This window comes from Macrobrachium nipponense, chromosome 27 (assembly GCF_015104395.2).
Source record: "Macrobrachium nipponense isolate FS-2020 chromosome 27, ASM1510439v2, whole genome shotgun sequence".
Taxonomy (NCBI): domain Eukaryota; kingdom Metazoa; phylum Arthropoda; class Malacostraca; order Decapoda; family Palaemonidae; genus Macrobrachium; species Macrobrachium nipponense.
The window spans coordinates 9973251-9990589 of record NC_087216.1 but is presented as its reverse complement, the minus strand read 5'-3'; the positions used below and the strand labels follow the sequence as shown (position 1 = coordinate 9990589).

General features: G+C 35.8%; 1 protein-coding gene across 7 annotated transcripts in view; it reads left to right on the top strand.

The window, feature by feature from the left end:
- The window catches only part of LOC135200811 (glutamate-gated chloride channel-like), a 517881-nt gene that overhangs the window by 44442 nt on the left and 456100 nt on the right, over window positions 1–17339 (top strand). The window contains exon 2 of one of the 7 annotated variants that reach the window (XM_064229475.1): window positions 4009–4161. The exons of the other annotated variants lie outside the window; for them this stretch is intronic. The gene's annotated coding sequence lies outside the window, so the exon portion shown is untranslated. The remainder of the gene's footprint in view (window positions 1–4008; window positions 4162–17339) is intronic. 7 annotated transcript variants of the gene reach the window in all.

Here is a 17339-nt window from a genome sequence, read left to right as displayed (position 1 = left end):
CCGGGGAAGGCAGATGGGCTCCAAGGTTTGCCGTGGAAATCCCTTTGTCATTTAGTGGTGAAACGTCGATGTATTGTGTTAAATTTTCACGTTTAAAGAATTTTGATTTTATTTATAAATGAGCTCGATAGGTAGGCAGTTGCTAGAGGTATTTACAAGTAAGATAGGTAGACAGTTGGTAGAAGTATTTACAGGTAAGATCGATAGGTAGGCAGTTGGTTGAGGTATTTATAAGTGAGATAGACAGGTAGACAGTTGGTAGAGGTATTTACAAGATAGATAGGTAGGCAGTTGGTAGAGGTATTTGCAGGTAAGCTAGATAGGTAGGCAGTTGGTAGAGGTATTTACAAGTAAGATAGATAGGTAGGCAGTTGGTAGAGGTATTTACAAGTAAGATAGATAGGTAGGCAGTTGGTAGAGGTATTTACAAGTATGATAGATAGGTAGGCAGTTGGTAGACGTATTTACAAGTAAGATAGATAGGTAGGCAGTTGGTAGAGGTATTTACAAGTAAGATCGATAGGTAGGCAGTTGGTAGAGGTGTTTACAAGTAAGATAGATAGGTAGGCAGTTGGTAGAGGTATTTACAAGTAAGATAGATAGGTAGGCAGTTGGTAGAGGTATTTACAAGTAAGATAGATAGGTAGGCAGTTGGTAGAGGTCATGGTACAGGTAGATCTGTGATAGGTAGGCAGTTGGTAAGAGGTATTTACAGTAAGATCGATAGGTAGGCAGTTGTAGAGGTATTTACAAGTATGATAGTATAGGTAGGTAGGCAGTGGTAGATGGTATTTACAAGTAAGATAGATGCGGTAGGCAGTTGGTAAGGGTATTTACAGGTAAGATCGATAGGTTAGGGCAGTTGGTAGAGGTCGGTTTACAAGTTTAAGGATAGGATAGGTTTAGGCGCAGTTGTAGAGTGTTTAAGGTAAGATAGATAAGGTAATGCAGTTGGTGAGGTTAATTACAGGTAAGGATTCGGTAGGGTAGCGTTGCAGTTGTTGAGGTATTTACAAGTAAGATAGATAGGTAGGCAGTTGGTAGAGGTATTTACAAGTAAGATAGATAGGTAGGCAGTTGGTAGAGGTATTTACAGGAAGATAGATAGGTAGGCAGTTGGTAGAGGTGGGAGGAGAGGTGTCTAGTCTTGCAGTTTTCTGTGAGAGAAACTATTAGTTGTATTTTCTTTACAATTATTTATACACATACAGAATCAGATAGGCGACCATGGAGAAAGCTCACATATCGAAGGGATCATACAATTCTCGTACTCAGTAGAGCAGTTTCTATCTTAAAGGCAAACTGTGAATTATTTTGGGTAGAAAACATTGAAAGTTGTTACGTATACTAAAAAAACAGGGGTTCTGGAGTTTCAGAAGAAAGTTTTCACTTGTGCAGTTATACAATATTTATTTTTCATGCATTTACGATCGCCGTTTTTTATTGTTCTGTATTTGTAGTTGTAAGAAAAACAGTTCTCTGTTTATTGTTATTGTAGCTGTTTGGTATTTCAGAAAAGGTATTTCCTTATAGAGACTTTGTTTCAGAGAAGACGAGATAAGTTACTGCCATAAGCATCCCATATTTTAGTTTTCTGTAAAAGAAAACTATTGAGATGGCTATTTGTCTTGTCCGTCCACACTTTTTATGTCCGCTCTCAAAAACTACTGAGGCTAGAGGGCTGCAAATTTGGCATGCTGACCATCCACCCTCCAATCATCAAACATACCAAATTGCAGCCCTCTATCCTCAGTAATTTCTGTTTTATCTGAGGGTAACGTTAGCCATGGGTCGTGTGTCTGAGGTGCCAGCCGCCGATGCATCTTCACTTGACCGCATCTGGGAAGAAACTGAGCGCTGCCTGGTCGTGAGTGAGAGTTTCATACTGCAGCACATCGAGAGTTTCATACAGCGTTATACGCTGTACAGAAAACTCGATTGACTTTTCGGCGCACTTTTTACTTATTTGAATGAGGGTTCGAACCTCTTTGTGTGGGGAGTTTCTGCAGTTCTTGCCGTTTTCCATTTCAGATCCTCAAAGGCATCAGTGCAGGATGTTTGTGGCCTTTACATTTTTTTTAGTTAATTGAGTGGGAGAGAACAGTTAATATTCTGTGCTATTCACCCTGCTCATCTGTACTTGCACTCACTTTCGGGGTTATTGCAGCTTATTGTTACACTGATCTAGTTTAATATATATTCCATATGCAAGTTGGTTGCGTAACAGATAGTGTGCCAAAATATGCTGAGGATTAAGTACTTTTTAATCTGATTAAATTTCGGTGACAGATGGGTCAATATGTCAACATATGCTGAATATTATAGTGCTCGAAAATACTACCTGTAACACTATTCTACTTTTCGCTTATGTTTTGTGATTCATTATTCTTGATATGGTTAGTTTTTTGCTTTCCCGTGTTATCACTTTTTGATGAAATACTCGATCTCGAAGTGTGAGAGACCGTTATTTCTGATTCAAAAGCCAGATATTTTTCAGGTGAATGTAACTTGTTTTTATAGAAATGTCGCATAAGGGAACGTTTAGAGCACGTGGAAGTTGAATAAATTGATCGATTTTAATCCGTATTCTTCAAAAAGGTAATTATATCGCAGTGTTAACCAGACCACTGAGCTGATTAACAGCTCTCCTAGGGCTGGACCGAAGGATTAGATATTTTGTACGTGGCTAGGAACCAATTGGTTACCTAGCAACGTGACCTACAGCTTATTGTGGGATCCGGACCACAGTATATCGAGAAACGAATTTCTAATCAAGAGAAATAAAAGCCGCATAGCAGTACTGTGGAATTTTTGTAGAATGTCAAAATAACATTGTTGCGAGTCCCCCCTTCCCCGCCCCCAAAGTAAATTTCTCTGCTTTTCGATAAATTTCTTCTGTAATGTATCGTTACTTAAACTGTTCGTTATGTTGTGTGTTTTCTCATCCGGTGCAAACAGCGCCTCGGTGGCGTGGTTGGTCTGGTGTTTGCGTCTCACCTCGGTGGTCGCGGGTTCGATTCTCGGCCATTCCATTGAGGAGTGAGAGATGTGTATTTCTGGTGATAGAAGTTCACTCTCGACGTGGTTCGGAAGTCACGTCAAGCCGTTGGTCCCGTTGCTGAATAACCACTGGTTCCATGCAACGTAAAAACACCATACAAACAAACAAACACATCCTGTGCAAAATCTGTTCAGTTAATTTTTCAGATCATGAAGAGGGGAGGCTCAGCTACATGGTAATCCTGCCCTCACCCCCCTCCCCCTCCAATTATTCAGTCTCCATACCTGATGCTGAAGCATTTCCACTTTGGGAAACGGAACCCCTGTTTTGCCACAGTTTCAGGAATGAGGATAATTGCGGTTGCATGTTGCGTGCGTCTTCATTCAAATGATGTGTTCTGAATCCCGCTGTGATTGTTGTTGTTGTTTTTTTTTCCATTACTGCAGTGCATATCCTTATACGGCCCAGTTCTTGACGTTGAAGTTTGGTGCTGTTATTTTTTCTGTAAAGTTGAAGAAAAACTATTCAGTTCAGCTCGGTATCTACTTTGTACCTTAGTATATTTTTATATCTCTTTAAACTGTTTTTCCATAGTATTTCATCATAATGATCATATATGCTGAACGCCTAAACCGAATTAAGGTGAATGGTTGATACTTTGCTTGTTGATCATCTGAAAGGCGTTTTGTTTTGAATTTCTTGGGAAAGAGACCAAAAGGTTTTTGAAATGAATAATGATGTAGTTTTGTTCCCCTGAGATTTTAAACGTATTTAAGTGAATAATAATAATAATAACCGTTTATTACAGCGAGAGATGACAAAGCAATGTAATGTGATTCTTTTTCACAGACTCGAATGCACACCAGAAGTTGAAAAAAAGACTTTGATGCACGGGCACCCTGAGATTTTAAAGTTGTTTAAATGAATAATGATAATAACTATGATTACAGCGAGAGATGACGAAGCAATGTCATGTGATTCCCTGAAGATTGTATTCTTTTTCACAGACTCGAATGTACATCAGAAGCTGAAAATAAAACCCACAAAATCGACTCTTTTTGATGCACGAGCGCATGTTAACAAACGCCAAAACGAGCTCGAACGCGATCATAACCTGAGGGCGTTTTGCTTTTGATGACGTGAGGACCTGCTGTTGAAAGGTTAGTTTTCCATCACAGTCAACGTTTCGAAACGTTTTTTACTCTTAGGCACAGATTGTTTTTCATTTGCATGGGAATGGCTTTGGTCACTTTATAAAAGGATAAACATGAAATAAGTGCTGCTGCTTCTCAGCGGACCATTATTTTGTTTCTAGAAAAAAATGGCAGGTAAATGGTAACATTTGTTAGTGATAATAAACACATATTATGTACGCACGCACACACATACATATAATATATATATATATATATATATAGATATATATAACTGTGATATACATACATATATATGTATGATTATATTTATTGTATATATACATATAAAATATTACAGATAAAATATTATATTAATATATATATATATATATAAATATATATTATAGTAATATATATGTGTTGTATAAATATTATATATACTTTGTGTGTATTATACTAACTATGTATAATTGTATTTATGTATATATATATTATATATATATATACATAACATACATATATATATATATATATATATATATATATATATATACTATATATATATATATATATATATATATATATATAGATACGTATGCATAATACATACATATATATATATATATATATATATATATATATATATATATATATATATTATAGTATATATATATATAATAATAGCTATATATAAGTGACTGCCTGGTAGTTTTCGTTGGCGAGTGGTTTACGTGCTCGCCAACAGATTCGGCAGATTTGGGTGATTAGAAATTCATTTCTCGATGTAATGGGGTTCGGATCCCACAATAAGCTGCAAATTCCGTTGCTAAGTAACCAATTGGTTCCTAGCCACGTAAAATATCTACGTAATCCTTCTGGCCAGCCCTAGGAGAGCTTTATTTAATCAGCTCAGTGGCTGGTTAAACTAAGGTAGACTTAACTTTTTTTCTGTCCTTTTGTAGTTTCTAGGTCAGGCAGTGGTTCGAATCCTGTCGGGGCGAAGCACCTATCACCCTTGCGTGTAGTTATTCCCATGGTATAGTGGATTCGATATGTAACGATATAATAATAATAATAATAATAATAATCATAATAATAATAATATGGAACATTATGGCGGTCTGGATGCCGTTTAGTTTGTATTGTAGTTTCTCGGTCTCTCGACGGCCATACTGTTCAACGAAGTTTACTTGAGAGTGGGCCTTCTTCCGAAATAATAATAATAATATGCTGGAGGAAGACCTTTATTAACACAGGTTTTATTGAAAATAATGACCATTTCAGCCGCATTTATTTTGTATAGCAATTTCTCTATTCTTTTTATTACTGACTTTTCTTCTGTACTCAAGTTGGCTATTAAAACGCCAAATGGAGGATTCAGGTAAAAAAAACGTGGTATTTGTCAAATTGAATATATTATACAAAATGCAGTACATTTTGTATAATATATTCAATTTAACAAATGCCACGTTTTTTAACATGAATCCTCCATTTGGCGTTTTAACAGCCAACTTTAGTACACAAGAAAAGTCAGTAATAAGAAGAATAGAAAAACTCGTATAGATAATAAACGCGGCTGAAATAGCCATTATTTTCAATAATAAAAATAATAATAATAATAATAATAATAATAAAATTCGGTTGAGTCATTTGATTTATTATTGCTTATACAATTCTCTCTCTCTCTCTCTCTCTCTCTCTCTCTCTCCTCTCTCTCTCTCTCTCTCTCTCTAACGCGACATTTCCTCCTGATCGACAGGACATTATCAAGCGATAACTGCTGAGGGACTGAATTCCAGTGGCGAGTCCATCTCCTTTTATCGTGGTGTTGCGAGCTCTTGAGTACGGTCAGAGCACCTCTCCGGCAGGCCGGGTTTAATAATAATAATAATAATAATAATAATAATAATAATAATAATAATAATAATAACAACCCCACACTATAAATACCACCCAGTCGAATTGGAGGACTGTGATAAACCCCCCCCCCCCCCCAAAAAAAAAAAAAATACCAATCATACTATAATGGGCGTAATGTCTGTCTGTCTGTCTGTCTGTCATTCAATCACGGCCAAACGGCTGGTCAGATGGGCATGAAACTTGGCAGGGTTATGGTGGGGACCCCTAAGATGGTTTGTAATGGGGTTTCATCCAACCTACCCCCTCCTTTGTAGGGGGTGGGGGTGAGAAGCGATTCCCTGAAACGGAGCCAGTGTTCTGGCCGTGAAACGAGGCTGGTTATTCCCGTAGACTTAGTTACTTTACGATTTTTCATACATAATTTCTGTACAACTTCCCCAGAGAAAGTCGCGAATATTTCAGCTCGGACACAATAGAAGATGAAAATTATCATCAATATCCGCAAGATTTTTTGAATAACTTAAATCCATCGGGACTGCCAGTGCACAAAATAACGTTGAAGAAGTACTGCCCGGTAATGTTGCTTCGGAATTTCGATCCTGCCAATGGACATAATAAAAAGGAAACTGACAAGTTCCTACTTTCTACTCTTTTTTTGGAAGACGCAGGATCATAAGAGCATTTATCAGTAGCCATACCGCACTGACAGACAAGTTGCGTCTTTGCAGTAATATAATGAAAAGAAAGATACTTTATTATTTGTATCACCGTGCAAAGTAATTGACAAAGAAACGAACCAATCAAGATCCCTGTTCCGTTAAATGAAAGTCACCGACAAGAGAGAGAGAGAGAGAGAGAGAGAGAGAGAGAGAGCCATTTAACGACATTAATGCACTACAATTTTATAATTTTATCTTGCTATCGAAAAATGAGAGAGAGAAAGAGAGAGGAGATAATTTGTGATTTGAGAGCTAAGTAATCCGATAATCCCATCACCGTCTTCGTTACTTGACTTACATTGAGAGAGAGAGAGAGTATATCATTAAAAGAGGGGAAACAATAATGAATACGAACTTCTTTACGTTCATTGATCGTCCCTTCACTTACTTTAAGAGAGAGAGAGAGGAGAGAGAGAGAGAGAGAGAGAGAGAGAGAGAGAGAGAGAATATCATTAAAAGAGGGGAAACAACAATGAATAAGAATTTCTCTGCGTTCAGTGATCGTCCCTTGAATTACATTACGAGAGAGAGAGAGAGAGAGAGAGACTATTCGTGTAATATCCCTTATTTTAATATTCTGAACAAATAGTACATATAAATTTTTTACTTCTGCACCCGTATTTTATAACCCATCGTATATGGGTAAGTTTGCTAGTAATAATAATTCCAGTTGAATCCCTTTCCAACACATTAATATGTTTAAATCCTCTTATGAAAATTTACGACTCACATTTTCCCACCGCGTTGTCAGAAGGGAGAAGAGCCTATTTCAGACGGGTCCCTCATCTTGTAGATTACATTTTTGCTCATTCATTATCCCCGCGTCACCTCCCCCGAGATTTATTAATCCAGAAAGATAATATATGAGAGTTAAATTATCTTCCCAGTTAATCAACGCATCAACGCCGACGCCTCTCGCACGGAAAAGCGTTGCTTAAAGACTCTGGTGATAAGATGCAAAAAATGAAGGTTATGGTTTGTTTATCTTGTTCGTGGGTTTGTATAAAGGAATACAAAAAATGAAAGTTCAGAGTAGTTTCCTTGTTTCTTCCTGTGTTTATATTAAGGATATAAAAAAAATGAAATTTACGATTTGTTTTCTTGTTTCTTCTGGTGTGTATATGACGGATACAGACAGGATGAAAGTAACGGTTTGTTTTTCTTGTTTCTTCGTGTTTATATGGAGAAAAAAATGAAAGTTACGATTTGCTTTCTTGTTTCTTCGTGTTTATATAAAGGATAAAAAAAATGAAAGTTACGGTTTCAGGTGGTTAGTTGACTGCTGTGGGTCGCAACCATAGCTGATGAGAGCATGGACTGCGCCAGCTCCTAAGGGCGTTGTTCCATGTGGAGGGAGGGGCTACTAAATCTACATTCTTTGGAAATACTAATATTTCTCCTGGGTCTTGAGCCAGATTATTTAATTTTTGCCTATATTTTTTACATCTTAAAAAATAGTTTGCAATTTCATCATATATTTTACGTAATCGCAATAGTGTAACTTACTTATATGAAAGATATCTGATTATTTAAGCTTGGAATATATTTTTTACAACTTAAAGAATGGTTTGATTGTAATTTCATCGTACATTTTAAGTAATCGCAATAGTGTAACATACTTATATGAAAGATATCTCAGAATTCAAGTATAATAGGAAATGTGTATTCTGCCATTACAAATTCATACATACATACATACATACATAACTGAACAGGTACGTTATGGGAAACCTTCATCAGCGGAATCGAGGTCAGTGACAAATCAATCAGCGTAATTATCGAATGCAATATCCTTTTTGTTGTGTTTGTTTTACAGTCGCATTTGATGCCTAACAGCATTCGATTCGCCTACTCTTCTTGCGTGACGCAATTGAAAGCTTCTTTTACGAGAGTTTTCAACTGTGCCGCTTTGAATATATTTTTTTTATTTGTTAAGTGTTTCAATTTGCAGCAGTTCTTTTACGAGATTTTTGAGCTGGACCATTTTTAATGTTTTAACCTTTTTTTTTCTTCTTTTAAATAAGTGTTTTAACTTACGTTGATGTAAGTTCGATGGAAGTTTGATGGCTAGATTTTATGTTACATAATTCTTTTACGTTTTCCGAGAGTTGGATATCGTTCCCGTTGTCCGTGACAGCTAATAAGATTCTTCTTCATTGGTTCTTCAAGGTGATGCATTTGGAAGCACTGTAAGTGAACTGGATATGACCCCAAAGTTATGCCTTGTCTTTACATGGCTGTCTGGGTAACAGTAACCACAAGGGTTTATTAATAGTCACCTCATGACTGGACTCAGTCATCCCCATTCAAGTGGATCTGAAATAATCCGGACGAATGATTTAGTAGCTACGCAGAGGTTCACGTCAAACTTCCACAGTTATTTATTTTATCACTTCAGTTTTGAAATGCTGAAGAGAAGCTTATATCAAGGACATTCCTTTGAAGAGAAGGGAGCATCACGTTTATTCCTTTGAGCTCTACAGAGATTGCATATTTATTATTTTACAGATCGTTATATACTGGCCTTGCATTGACGTTCGTAGTTTGCAACATTGGCAACGAGTGAGGAAGGCTGACATTTGTTTGTGAAGTATTCCAAATTAATGCACACACACGCATTCATTCATACATACATACATACATAAAGACATACATACATATATATAAAGGTATAAGCCACGAAGGAAAAATAAACAACAGAGTTTCTGCAAGATCTTTCGACTCGACGCCCTTTGCTCAGCAGATAAACTGACTCGTTATAAAGAAAGATAAACCATATCCATGCACACTCACAACATTTTCACTTATTTGTTTACTTGATTTATTTATATTCCTGTAAAGTGATATAGATATGATGATGATATTTTAGCTGTTCTGCTTGCTGGTATTGATGTAAATGATCTACTCTCTAAATTAAATAACCAGGTACCATCGATTAAGCTTACTCTAGAATTGGAAAAAGACAATTGCCTCGCTTTCTTAAATGTTTTGATACATAGAGAACCATTTCAATGTATATTCAGTATTTATAGAAAACCAACCAACAACTTAACATATGTTCATTTCTATTCAGGCCACCATCTTAACATGAAAATATCAATTTTTTCCTCTATGTTTTTACGAGCATTGCGCATTGTCAGTCCCCAATATTTGGATCAAGAAATTGAATACATAGAAAAAATAGGGAAAGATTTATGTTATCCTTCACATATATTAGATATTTGTTATAATAAAGCCCACAAAAAGTGTTATAGTATAAGTAACACGGAGAAAGAAAATTCTAAGAACATTCTCAGTTTGCCTTATTTTAACGGATTTGAAACCATTAAATCATTGTTAAAAGCCTTTAAGGTCAACCTTGTTTTTTCCTATAATAACACACTAAAAGGAATGTTAATAAAAAATGGCCCCAGGGAAAGCAACAACATAATATATAAAATAACATGTATGGGTTGCCCTTCTTTTTATCTCGAACAGTCGAGCAAGGGCTTAGAAGTAAGATTAAACCAGCATAAATATTCTGCAAAAACTGGGCAAACATCTAATGCAATATTCATTCATTTAAGTGAAAATAACCACCGGATAAATTGGATTGGTAGTTCAGTAATTGCTAGATCAAAAGATGTCTTATCACGAAATCTTTTAGAATCTGCCATAATACAACTTACTTCCCATTGTAATTTTAATATTAGTCGTGGCCTGTTTCATTTAGACCCTTGTATTTGTAACATGTTTAAGAATGACCTCAAAGATATAATTACAGACTTAGATAAAAATTAGTTGCCTTAGAGATATCTTCGTTGTATATGTATGTTTAATATGTTTTGTGAATAAGTTTTTGTATACCAAAGATCTGAATTGGTCAGCTGTCGCCTTGTATAATCTTTTAATTGTCTTGTACCTGTGTCTGAGCAGTGGGACTTAATCTTTTAGTTTTTAAATTGTAACCATGATTATGCTTGTTTGGAAAGGTTACTCATTCTCCTGGTGTGCGGGATTCGAGGTACTAATCTCCTTATAATCCCTATCTGTCAGTTATACGAACTTTCCTGTAATGTAAATTCCTCACGTAAGTCAGTTTACCTGCTGAGTAAAGGACGTCGAGTCGAAAGATCTTGTAGAAACTCCGTTGTTTATTTTTCCTTCGTGGCTTATACCTCTATTTATGGATTTATCACGTCCCAAACTTTCGTGATTCAGTCACACACACACACACACACACACACACACACACACACACACCACACACACACACATATATATTATATATATATATATATATATATATATACATATATACATATATAAAATTTGTATAACGTACCTACGATACACATGAAAATTTGTTTGTGAAGTATTCCAAATTCATGCACACACACACGCATTCATTCATAAATACATACATATATATACATATAAAATTTGTATACCTACGTATATACATGAAAATTTGTTTGTGAAGTATTCCAAATTCATGCACACACGCGCATACATACATACATATAAAATTGGTATACCTATATACATGCATACGTACACATGTGTGAATGCGTAGAGAAGCTTTGCCTTAAAGCGAAGCTTATCTTCAAGTTTTATTCAAGAATGGTTAATTGAAATCCTTCTGTAGTTCAATGATAATCTGTGTTTGGTGTGCCCGGGCATGAAAGTAATACGCCAAGGTGCAAAGCGATAATTGCATTCATGATATCCCTCACCTGGCTCGGAAAACTTGGTAAAACGGGAATTTTTAACAGTTTTGAAGTATTTTTCCTCCATCTATGTTTGTGGAAGATGATCAGGTAACTGTAAGGACTGTGCATCCTCATGAACAACAGAATGATTAGATTTCGATTCATATATCAGTAAATGAATTCTATATAAATATACTACAGGGTGTCCATAAAGTCCCAGTACCATTCTGTGCAATAAATACTTGTAATGGTACTGGACTTTATGGACACCCTGTATAACTGTGTTATGCACGTTCTTGTAGAGTTCTGTCTCCTAATTTCTGTGCTAATTGGATCTATAGCCTTTCCTCATCGCCTTTTGATGAGTCACCACACGATAATTTCATCTACGCAGTGTTTATTTCAGGTTTAATGTTGGGTTTTGAAATATGGAAAATAAATGCTGTGGACAGAGAGAGAGAGAGAGAGAGAGAGAGAGAGAGAGAGAGAGAGAGAGAGTGCACGGTAATACTATTTCTGTGAGGAAGATGATGGTGACCATTGACCCACACATTTTATCATTTTGTTCTTAGCATCTCTTACATTCCCCCCCCCCCCCCCTCTCTCTCTCTCCCCTTGTGCAATTCATTCTGTTATCGGCCTTATTTTCCTTTGCATCTCCTTCTTTTTATTACTATTTTCTGTTCATCTGATTCGTCTTATTCTTGTTTCTCTGCGTCTCATCCTTCTTCTTTATATGCATATCTTTCTTTATCCTTTTTTTCGTTTGCGTCCCATGGTGATATTCACTCCACCTTTAAGAACAGAAATCAGATAAAATCAGCTCTGTTTTTATCTAGATCTCGTTTTCTAGAGGATCGACGCTCCCTTTATTGCTGTTTATGTACTAGAATTCAATTGAGTGTATTGATGAAATGGTCATGAATAATATTGCGTAACTTTTGCCCCTCGAGAGCAAGGGTAGGCTTTTACAGCATGACATTTTGACGTGACTATGAGATTCCTTCTCTCTCTCTCTCTCTCTCTCTGTGTGTGTGTGTGTGTGTGTGTGTGTGTGTTACCTTTCTTGGCAATTCTTTTCAATAAAAAGGTTTAGGAGAATTCTCTCTCTCTCTCTCCTCTCTCTCTCTCTCTCTCTCTATCTCTCTCTCTCTCTCTGTTACCTATCTGTAATTCCTCTCAATAAAAGGGTTTAGAGGGAGAATTCTGTGTGTGTGTGTGTGTGTGTGTGTGTGTGAGACCTATCCTTGGTATTTCTCTCAATAAAGGGTTCAGAAGGAGAATTCTCTCTCTTCTCTCTCTCTCATCTCTCTCCTCTCTCATCTCTCTGCTCTCGCAGTTAGCTTTAAAAGTGGCAAGTACTATTAATGACATGGAAGATGACACGACGCTCGAATAGTAATAGGGGAACTCTATCCGTCCGAATCGTTCGATGGCCTTCTTGAACACAGCGACGACCCGTCGGCTGGGGAATCGGGAGAAGGTAATTATTAGCATATAGTGATTACAAAGGGAATTCTGACCCAGAGGAGTGGAATGCTAACATCCGAGTCTGCTGTAATTAAGCGGGGCGCTGCAGTGAACGTGCGAGTCTATACGTATCTTCATTCGAGCAGTCTCCTCCTCCCTTCTCTCCCTTTTATTGGGTCTCTCGAGTTTGAGGTCGTTTCGGGTTGGTGGTCATCACAGAGGACTGATGGGTCGCCCGGTCAGTTTTCTCAGTTTTAGTCAGCTTCTCTTTCCTCTCTCTCTCTCTCTCTCTCTCTCGCTCTCTCTCTCTCTCTCTCTCTCTCTCTATATACATATATATATATATATATATATATATATATATATATATATATATATATGTGTGTGTGTGTGTGTGTGTGTGTGTGAACTTTTTGGTAATTCCTGTAAATGAAAAGGCTTAGGAGGAGAACTCTATATATATGTATATATATATATATATATATATATATATATATATATATATATATATATGAACTTTTTGGTAATTCCTGTAAATGAAAAGGCTTAGGAGGAGAACTCTCTCTCTCTCTCTCTCTCTCTCTCTCTCTCTCTCTCTCTTCTCTCTCGTCTCTCTCCTCTCTCCGTCTCTACTCCTCTCTCTCTCTCTCTCATCAACTTTTTTGGTAATTCATGTCAAATGAAAAGGTTTATTGCTTATGTATTTACTCTGGTAAGTATACACACGCACATATTTATATATACAGTATATATATATATATATATATATATATATATATATATATAATTCATATGTATGCTTTAATACTTAATTTTTTTTTTTCTCATATTTAAAGCGAAGTATAAGATGCCTTTCCTACCACGTCCGTCTGTCGTGACACGTCCTTCAAACTCTACACGCTCTTCATCCGTTTTTTGTTTGGGAGGCTTTTTTGGGGCGGTCTGTCCCGCTATTTGATATCACTTAGGGAAGGGCGAAATGATATTTGACTTTGGGCCCAAGGAAAGTTAAGGCTCGTCTCAAACTGCTCAGAAAGTAGGAGGGTGGCTCGACTGAGGAGGGAAGTTTGTCTACCAAATGGTCCAAGTTTTTACGAAGTCGAATTGTATTATTTTTTTTTTCCTTTTGAAGATTAGTTTGTTTTCAGTTCAACTTTTTTTTCCTTCCGCCCAACCACCCAAGAGGAAGTCTTTGAAAGTCTTTTGTAGTTATTTTGTGAGGGTTGTTTTATTTCTACTAGATATGGATACTCTTGATATGAGTGGGTCTTTAGTCAAATTGGCGTCTGTGGTTTGGGATTATGCTTGAGAGATCTTTCCTTTTTTTCTAATTCTCAAGAGATGATCCTTTTATTTAAAAATTCCCAAGGGATCTTTCCTTTGCAAGATTTAAAAGAGATCTTTCTATTTTCAAATTCCAAGCAGATCTTTCCTTTTTAAAAATTTTTCTCCCAGGAAGTAGTCATTTCAATTTCCCAAGAGATCTTTCCTTTTAAAAATTCCCAAGAGATCTTTCCTTTTTCAAAGTTCCCAACGATTTTTTTATTTTACCTTGTTTTAAAAATTCCAGGATGTCTTTTCCTTTTTTCAAATTCCCAAGAGAAAGCAGTTTTTTCCCTTTTAAAAAAAAAATTCATTCCCATGATGTTCTTTTCCTTTTCAAAATTCCCAAGAGTTTTTACCTTTTAAAAATTCCTAGGATGTCTTTCCTTTTTCAAATTCCCAAGAGTTTTTCCCTTTTAAAAAATCCCAGGATGTCTTTCCTTTTTCAAATTCCCAAGAGTTTTTCCCTTTTAAAAAATCCCAGGATGTCTTTCTTTTTTCAAAATTCCCCAGCGTTTTTTTCCTTTTGTTTTTAAAAATTTCCCCAGGTAATGTCTTTCCTGTTTTCTAAATTCCCAAGCATTTTTTCCTTTTTAAAAATTCCCAGGATGTCTTTCCTTTTTCAAATTCCCAAGCGTTTTTCCTTTTTAAAAATTCCCAGGATGTCTTTCCTTTTTCAAACTCCCACAAAAGAGATAGGGTTTCAAGATCTTTTGAAGGCCCATTAAGGCTTCAGGTAATAATGTTGGATCCAAAATATTCTGCTATGCGCAGATTTATTTCGTCGAGACATTACAAAGATGTTTATCAAATGCTTCTTATTTATACAGAAGTCATGGATTTACATTTGGCGAAAATAATATTTCTTGAGGCCTCAACGGAGAGCACTGTGATGCTTTGGGTATCTTGCACAGCAGAACTTTCTTAACTATATATATAATATATATAATAATATATATATATATATATATATATATATATATATACATATATATATGTGAGTGTGTAGCAGTATGTACATATATGTATGTATATAAATACATCTAATAAAAGGAGAAAATACTATATTTCAGAGACTGCTGTCTCTGTCTCTGAAATATAGTATTTTCTCTCTATATTTTGGCGTTTTTATGGTCTCCTTTTATTAGATGGAATTCTGTTGTAACTGAACATTTTTACCAGTCATATACATACATACATACAACATATACATACAGATATACAGAATCTGCAAGGAGAGAAAACATAAAATATTTTGTTTTCTGGGTACCTTTGTGAATAACGCCTAGGCAGGAAGAATGTTGAAAAGTGTTGTATGTCAAAGGCTTGGTTATCACTGATGGGTTGTTCCCCGGATGTTCCCACGATCCCCCAGCACAATGAACCTGCGTGGAGCGGATGCAAGGCAATTTACTGTCTCTCCTTTTAATCGGCGCAGTTTTGAAGCTGGAAACAGAGCTAGGATCACTTCCACCGCAGTTGCAATATTTTGGTATTTCTTTCTTCTCCTCCGTCTAACTTTTTTATGGTAAGAATGAATAATTATTTTACAATAGTGAGACTGTATAAGAGTCTTAGTTTTTTTATCTGAGTTATTTCATCTTGCATTCAGAATGCTGTATAGTAGTCTGAGTTAAACCACTACCTACTTACCTAAAGTGTTTGCCAGGATGCAATTGACACTTGCTATTTTTGGCTTAAACCGTCACCCTCATTTCTTTCTAAGGTAATTTTGCCTTGTTATTACATCATCTTTTCACGATTATCTACCATCAATTCACTCTTATTCACAGTGATCATACAACAAGAATGTCATAGAAATAAAAAATGCACAGCTGGATTTGAAAACAGGTATGAAAATTATTGAAATTCCAGGAGGCATGATTCGAGGACGTTTGTACTTCGAGGACGTTTTTACTTTTTGTGTGAATCTAAAGTTAATAAACTCTAAAATCGTTCTACTGACGTTTTTAGCGAGAGGATAGTGCGAATAAGCAGCTCTGCTTCTCTTGCCATTTTCATCGAAGCGACAAAATCTTCCAATCGTGAAAATGATTTTAGAAATAACCGAGAATCACCGACATTAGATTTCATATTTTTGAGTTCGTGTACCGTTATTACTTCTTATTTTGGGGTTATCTTCTATCCACCTGAATTTTACGGTAGAGAGAGGCTTAGCGAATTCTACTGTTGGTAGCCATTGTATTATTATTATGTTAAAGTCTGAAATTGTTCATATTTTGTAATATTGAAATTGTTTTTTTTTTACAGGCAGTTTATTTTATATCACTTATGACTGAGATTTACATGGTACATGTGGAAAATTATAGGTTATATTGACAGTAATTTTTACTTTTTGTTATTCTACCTTCGTAGCTGTCCTCACATTAACGCAGCTCATCTCCTTTTTTTTACGGTCGCATTAATTTTGATTCATGAATTATTTCAATTCGGGTCACGATGGCAAGTGTTCACAGCTGCAGAAATAAGTGCAGATCTTGATATTTCATTTATTTCTCCTGCAGTGTCATAGCCCAGTCCTTCATGTAACCAGGCTGATTTGAACACAAATCGTCTATCGCGTCCAAATGCTTATTCATTTTTTTTATTTGATCACCACGCGTGTTTCTGTCTTTTTGATTAAGCTTTATTTATTTATTTATTTATTTATTTATTTATTTATTTATTTATTTATTTATTTATTTATTTGATAACCACACGTGTTGCTCTCGTTTTGACTAAGCCTTATATATTTATTTATTTACTTTTTTATTTATGTAAATATTTGATCATCCCCACGTGTTCCTCTCTGTTTGATTAAGCTCATCCTTAAATATCGACGTATAAGTAGGCGAAGAAAAAACATCCCCTCTTTGATGTTACTTCCAAAAGGGAACGTTAATACCGCTATCAGCTTTTTATAATAATGTCTCCCTCGTAGAAAATTCTCTACTCGGAGTTCAAAGGATTCGCTCTGAGAAATAAAGATGGAACATTCAGTTCACTTCAGGATTTTATTTGCCCTTTGTGGATTATTCATACGGGGAAAGCGCGATTTGCGTAATGGCGTCCATGGATACGCAAATATTAGATTTGTATTATGAAGTATGTGATGTATAGTAGCATATCATTTCGTAAA